The 6,900-nt window shown below is 42.3% G+C and overlaps 2 pseudogenes; both read left to right on the top strand.

Moving 5' to 3' along the window:
• Nucleotides 1-400: 400 nt before the first annotated feature.
• On the top strand, nucleotides 401-4,183 carry LOC125174493 (putative cytosolic acyl coenzyme A thioester hydrolase-like; annotated as a pseudogene).
• Nucleotides 4,184-4,837: 654 nt separating this feature from the next.
• On the top strand, nucleotides 4,838-5,641 carry LOC125175369 (high mobility group protein B1-like; annotated as a pseudogene).
• The last annotated feature ends 1,259 nt before the right edge of the window (nucleotides 5,642-6,900 follow it).

The following is a 6,900-nucleotide window of genomic DNA, read 5'->3' as shown; positions in this document are numbered from 1 at the left end:
AAAATAATATAAAAACAAGGAGGGGGACAAAACATAGGAGAGTTAAATGCAGAGCACCAACTGAGAGTTGCTGGAGGAGTTGTGGGTGGGGGGATGAGCTAAATGGGTCAGGGATAATAAGGAAGACATTTGTTGGGATGTATAGAGTACCTTATGTAGAATACCTTATGTATAGTACCTTTCATTTCCTCTGGAGGTGGCATCAGGGTGGGCATATGCTGCATGGGGTAAGGGGGGTACCTAGATGACTGTCTAATCCTAATTTGTATCTTAACCCAATTCATTAGTTTTTAGTCTCCATTACTCCTCATCACTCAGGCTGTATAACAAAATACCACAGACTGAGTGGCTTATTAACAGCAGAAATAATTGCTCACAGTTCCGGAGGCTGGGCACCAGCATGGGTTCTGGAGGCCGAGTACCAGCATGGTTGGATTCTGGTAACAGTCCTCTTCCAGATTGCAGGATGCAGGTTGCAGACTTCTCATTGTATCCTCACATGGTGGAAGAGACAAAGGAGTTTTCTAGGGCCTTTTTCATAAGGGCACTAATCCCATTCATTACAGTTTCACCCTCATGATTTGATCACCTCCCAGAGGCCCTGCCTCCTAATACTATGACCTTGGGGGTTAGGATTTCAACAGATGAATTTGGGAAGTGGGGACACAGACATTCAGACCATAATACCCCTCCTCTGATTAATTGTTACCTCTAATGCCTGAGCCTTTCCACTGTTTGACAAATGAATAGGTTTGCACTTTGTTACCTCCCTTTGCTTGCTTTTAAGATTCATCCTCCCCTACACTATTAAATGTTTCTTCCATGCACTTGCTATATTTCCCCAATTTTTATCTTTCTAGTCCACTGCTGTCTTCTCTCCCATTCTCATTATCTTGTATTGTATAAATCAGTACCTTTTTTATTCCTTCCTGTAATTTTGCTGGAAATTTGGGAGAAAGTGGAGAGATGAACACATTTGTTCAATCAGCCATGTTTACCTGACAGGTTTCAGTGAATTTTAAAGTGCATCTACAATGCTAGTCATAGGGGAGTATATCAAGCAGTAAAGGATTTGGTGTCTGCCCTAAAAATTGTAAGAATTCAATTGCATTTTGAGGTAATAGTTCAGCAATAGCCACAAGGCAGTAAAAATTAATGGTATAGACAAGAAGTAATGTGGTCATTTAGATGAAGGATTAAGTGATACGTGACCTTGATCTTGATCAACAGAATACCCTTCTCCTGAGTATTTAAGAAGAAGAGAGATTGTGTCACAGGCTAAGGGAACTTAAGAGCTACATGTCTTAAAGATTATACCAAGTTGTGATGGAATAAGAAGTCCAAATTCCAGTACATGTTTTACACTGATGGTGAAAGTCTATTTGCTCTGTTGATCTACTCCTAAAGTTCCTTCTCCTACTCACCAGCATACATAACTCCTGAAATGCTCTAATTGATTTACTGTAATAACTGGTTTACATTTTTCATGCAGACAGCATCTGAAATTATAATAATTTTAGCTAGTCCCTGCCTAGTATTCTTATCTGAAATGTTCTGTTAACACCTGCTCATTCCGCTCTACAGTGTCTTATATTTTCCTTAATCTTCTGTATACAAAATAACATAATAGGTGTATTTCTGATGGCTTTCTCCCCATTATCCCAAAGTCCCAATAAAAATCACATAAACCTATTGAATTGGTACGTATGGATACATGTGTTTCCCTAAACCAGGAAAGATATGCTTGTAGCTGTATTTGAGGAGGTAAAAAAAAAAAAAAAAAAGCCAGGAGATGCTATAGTTTGATTTTACGAAATAAAAGCATGAACAATCTTTGTAATAGTTTCAATTTTTGAAGTTTTAGGACTTTACAAAAACTTCCAGAATTTCAATAACAGCTTTCTAATATTTTATAGTCCTGCCAAGTTAAACAGCATCAGTTGTGAGATTTATCTGCAAGAGCACATGACTAATGACCTTTAAGGCAACTCGCCTCGTATGTCAACTAGAAAAAAACATGAGCTATAACTATTGAGATTAGTTGCTTTTCTTATTTTGCCCACTTATGTAACTCAATATGTGGCATAATAGATGTAACATAAGTGCATGGAGGTGTTTTTAAGGACAGTTTTTCTCCAAAAAATGTCATTTTTGAAACTAATTATTAAGAAATTTCCAGTTTTTGGCATTTTAATCTAAAATATGTCAGTGTTTCTCAAAGTAATTGGGTCGAATTTTTCTACAAATGTGTATATTGGCTTATGTTAATCTTGGCTGAACAAACTGTTACCGTGAGATTGCACTTAAAACAACTGGTGGGATTTGTGAAAAATACATTTCAACCACTAATAATTTGCCTTAATATTACACATTTCTTCAAGCAACTCCAACGAATTTATAAGACATTTGTTTTTGTTCTAAATGTCTTATGATATTTTACAAATGCCAGACATTCCTTTTATTACAGAGAATTTTTACTCTTCCCATAAGGAATGATTATACAGGAATATATAAGGAATAAAATGTTACAGATAAGAAAACAGATATATATATGGAGGTTTTATTCGCCATTCAGAAGGCTTTGTTCTAAAACAGCTAGCAACAATACTGACATTAAGTTCTGTGTTTATGATCCATGGTTATCACCAAAAGTAGGCTAGTGTCGAGGTTAACCACAGTCTACAACATGAAAACAGAAAGAGTCTGGTATCCAGGTCGTTTACTTTCAGACTTTAGTCACACGGGCCTGAGGTTAAATACTGGTCTGCTACCTCTAAGCAGTTCTACCGGAGGCAAATTCCTTCACTTCTTCATTTGTTGACAGGAGTAAAGGCACCAGATCATGGCAAGTAACAAATGGAGACTATTATTAACTTCTACAACCGAAGTAGCAGTCAGTGGGTCAGGACTTGCTAGTCCCTGGTCAAAAAGCCAGGAACCTGCCTGTCTTTAAGGGGTACATTTAGGTGAAGAGACATTTTGACAGACTTCTTCAGGAGAAACCTAGCCAGTATTTTGGAATTGTGTCTGATAGGTTACCTTGTTTTCTTTTATTCTGTATATTAAAAAATGGCGTCTTTGGCCCTCCCCCTCCAGGGTGCCGCCCAGGGTCGTTCATTCTGCGCCAGGCCTGCCAGACACCTGGGTTCTCCTTCAGCTGTTCGCCAACGGGGCCAGCACGTTGGGTCCTGCCGCGGAGACCATCTAGTCCTCCATCTAGGTCTGCCCCATCACGCGGCCGGATGGTGTCAGTGTGGCTGGCAGTGTCCACAGTGGAACCATCCTGAAGGTGAGGGAGGAGGCAGGGGCCATCGTCAGCACCCGGGACTGAAACAGCTGCGTGGCCACCCTGGCCCGGATGGAGGGCACCGACTTCCTGTCGCCCTTGTGCATCCGCGAGGTGGTGCACTTCTGCGCAGGTATCACCTCCACCTCCATGCATTCCATGAAAGTCCAGGTCAACGTGATGTCTGAAAACATCCTCACAGGTACTAAAAAGCTGACCAACAAGGCCACCCTGTGGTACGTGCCCCTGTCACTGAAGAACGTGGACAAGGTCCTGGAGGTGCCTCCAGTCATGTATCCCCGACTGGAGCAGGAGTAGGAGGGCCGGAAGCGTTACAAGACCTAGAAGCTGGAGCGCACACAAACCAAGTAGAGGAAGGGAGATGTCGTCCAGCCTGTCCTGAACCCAGAGCCGGACACGGTCAGCTACAGCCAGTCCAGCTTGATCCACCCGGTGGGGCCTTCCGACTGCACCCTGCACGGCTTTATGCATGGAGATGTCACCATGAAGCTCGTGGACGAGATGGCCAGGATTGTGGCCACACATCACTGCAAGACCAACATAGTCACTGCGTCTGTGGACGCCATTAACTTACACCACAAGCTCAGAAAAGGGTGCATCATTACCATCTCTGGGCACATGACATTCATGAGCAACAGGTCCGTGAAAATCGAGGTGTTGGTGGACGCCAACCCCGTGGTGGACAACTCGCAGAAGCACTACCGGGCTGCCAGTGCCTTCTTCACCTACATGTGCCTGAGCCAGGAGAACAAGTCACTGCTGGTACCCCAGCTCGTGCCCGAGACCAGGGACGAGAAGAAGCGTTTTGAGCAAGGCAAAGGGCAGTACCTGCAGATGAAGGCAAAACGACAGGGGCCGGCAGAGCCCCAGCCCTAGGCGCCCGGTCCCAAGTCGGGTCTGCGGTGGCCCCAGTGTCTAGTCACTTCAAATTTACCCCCTTGGCCAAAAACCCAATCCACATTGTGAGCTGGTGTTGTGTGAAGCGTTCATCTTGCAGTGTTAACCTGTGCTCTCTCCTGAAAACCTGCACACCAAAGCTTCATTTATACCGCTCCAGTGCCGTCCCTCCCGCCGGAGAGATTCCCGAGGGAATGCTTGCGTGCATGCTGCACGATGTGTACAGAATCCAGCGTCACTAATAAACCTGCTGTTTGGCTGGGGGGAACAAATGGCTGTTTGCATTGTTATTAAAAATACGGAGCTAATAATAAATCATAACAAACCTTCAAACTTGTTTTACTTCAAGTAACAAGTTTTCTGCCTTTCTGAGGATGCACATCATGTAAAAAATGTTAAGCATTTTGGACATGATATACCTCTATGATAGCATTTTTAAGCCATATTATGTACTTTCATGCCTTCTTAAATAGAGCACATGAAATATAATTTAAAATCTTTTTGGAGGTTGCATTTGGCTCGCACTCTTACACCCACTGCAGTACATTTAACTCCACAGAGACAGCAATGGGGCAAGTGAGAGCCAGACCAGCACTAGGTGACTCTGTGCCTCCCTAAGGAAAATAATTTAACATGGGCAAAGGAGATCCTACGAAGCCAACAGGAAAAATGTCATCATATGCATTCTTTGTGCAAACTTGCCTAGAGGAGCACAAGAAGAAGCACCCAGATGCTCCGGTCGGCTTCTGAGAGTTTTTTGAGAAGTGCTCAGAGGGGCGCCTGGGTGGCGCAGTCGGTTAAGCGTCCGACTTCAGCCAGGTCACGATCTCAAGGTCCGTGAGTTCAAGCCCCGCCTCAGGCTCTGGGCTGATGGCTCAGAGCCTGGAGCCTGTTGCTGATTCTGTGTCTCCCTCTCTCTCTGCCCCTCCCCCGTTCATGCTCTGTCTCTCTCTGTCCCAAAAATAAAATAAAACGTTGAGAAGTGCTCAGAGAGGTGCAAGACCATGCCTGCTAAAGAGAAAGGAAAATTTGAAGACATGGCAAAGGCAGACAAGGCCCATTATGAAAGAGAAATGAAAACTTATATCCCCCCTAAAGGGGAAACAAAAAAGAAGTTTAATGATCCCATTGCCCCCGAGAGGTTTCCTTCAGACTTTTTCTTGTTTTGTTCTGAGTATTGCCCCCAAATCAAAGGAGAACACTCTGGCCTATCCATTGGTGATGTTGCAAAGAAACTGGGAGAGATGTGGAATAACTCTGCCGCAGATGATGAGCAGCCTTATGAAAAGAAGGCTAAGGATATTGCTGCATACTGAGCTAAAGAAAAGCCTGATGTGGCTACAAAGGGAGTCGTCAAGCCAAAAAAAGCAAAAAAAAAAAAGAAGGACAAGGAGGAGGACCAGGAAGATGAAGACGATGATGGTGAATAAGTTGGTTCTAGAGCAGTTTTTTTTCCTTGTGTATAAAGCATTTAACCCACCCTGTGCACAGCTCCTTTTAAAGAAAAAAAAATTAAAATGTAAGGCTATGTAAGATTTGTTTTTAAGTTGTACCGTGTCTTTTTTTTTTTTTTTTTGTATAGCTAACGCACTGTGGAATGTGTCTTTAGATAGCCCTGTCCTGGTAGTATTGTCAAAAGTCACTAACCTTGCCTGGTACAGTATGCAGGTTGTAAATTGGCATGGAAATTTAAAGCAGGTTCTTGTTAGTGCACAGCACAAATTAGTTATATATGGGGATGGTAGTTTTTTCATCTTCAGTTGTCTCTGATGCAGCTTATGTGAAATAATTATTGTTCTGTTAACTGAATACTACTCTGTAATGCCAAAAAAAAAAGTTGTAGCTGTTTTGTTGACATTCCGAATGCTTCTAAGTAAATACAATTTTTAATTAAAAAATAAAATATTTTTAATGATCTATGGTCCTCTCTGTGAGTAATGGATCATGCTCTATTCGTTCTTTCAATAAGCATTTATTGAGTACCTCGATGAGAGGAAAACTCCTTTTCTTGATGAACTTACACTATGATATGAGAGATAGACAAGAGAATTAAAATTTATAAAGCAACTTTATAATAACTATGCTATAGTCATAGATAGCCACAAGGTATTGTAAGAGCTCAGAAATGGAGCACCTAATTCAAAGCCAGCATGTGTGCTTTGGGAGAGGGGATGGGAGAAGTTTCCCCAAAACAGGTGATTTCTAAAGATAAAGAGAAGTTAGCCAGCTAGAGAAAAGGGAAGAGCATGGAGAATTTTAAGAACTCAAAGAAGTTTTGTCACTACACTGGGTTAAGGTGGCAGAACTGTAAGACATTTAATGATGGAAAGGTAGACATAAACCAGATAATAAGAATTTTGAATGCCAAGATTAAGAGTTTGACATTTATTATGAAGGTTATTTGGAGCCATTGGAGATTTTAAGTTTAAGTGGCTATGTAATTAGCAGAGAAAATAGACATGAGGACAAGAAATATTGGGGCACCTGGGTGGCTCAGTCAGTTAAGGCACCTGACTTTGGCTCAGGTCATGATCTCATGGTTCGTGAGTTCAAGCCCCACATCAGGATGTCTGCTGTCAATGCAGGGCCTGCTTCATATCCTTTATCATCTTGTTCTCTTCCCCTCCCTTGCTTATACTCTCTCTCTCTCTCTCTCTCTCTCTCTCTCTCTCTCTCTTTATCTTTATCTCTATCTT

This window comes from Prionailurus viverrinus, chromosome C2, assembly GCF_022837055.1.
Source record: "Prionailurus viverrinus isolate Anna chromosome C2, UM_Priviv_1.0, whole genome shotgun sequence".
NCBI classification, from domain to species: Eukaryota; Metazoa; Chordata; class Mammalia; order Carnivora; family Felidae; genus Prionailurus; species Prionailurus viverrinus.
The sequence above is the reverse complement of the archived record's forward strand: the minus strand, read 5'-3'. Positions and strand labels throughout refer to the sequence as shown.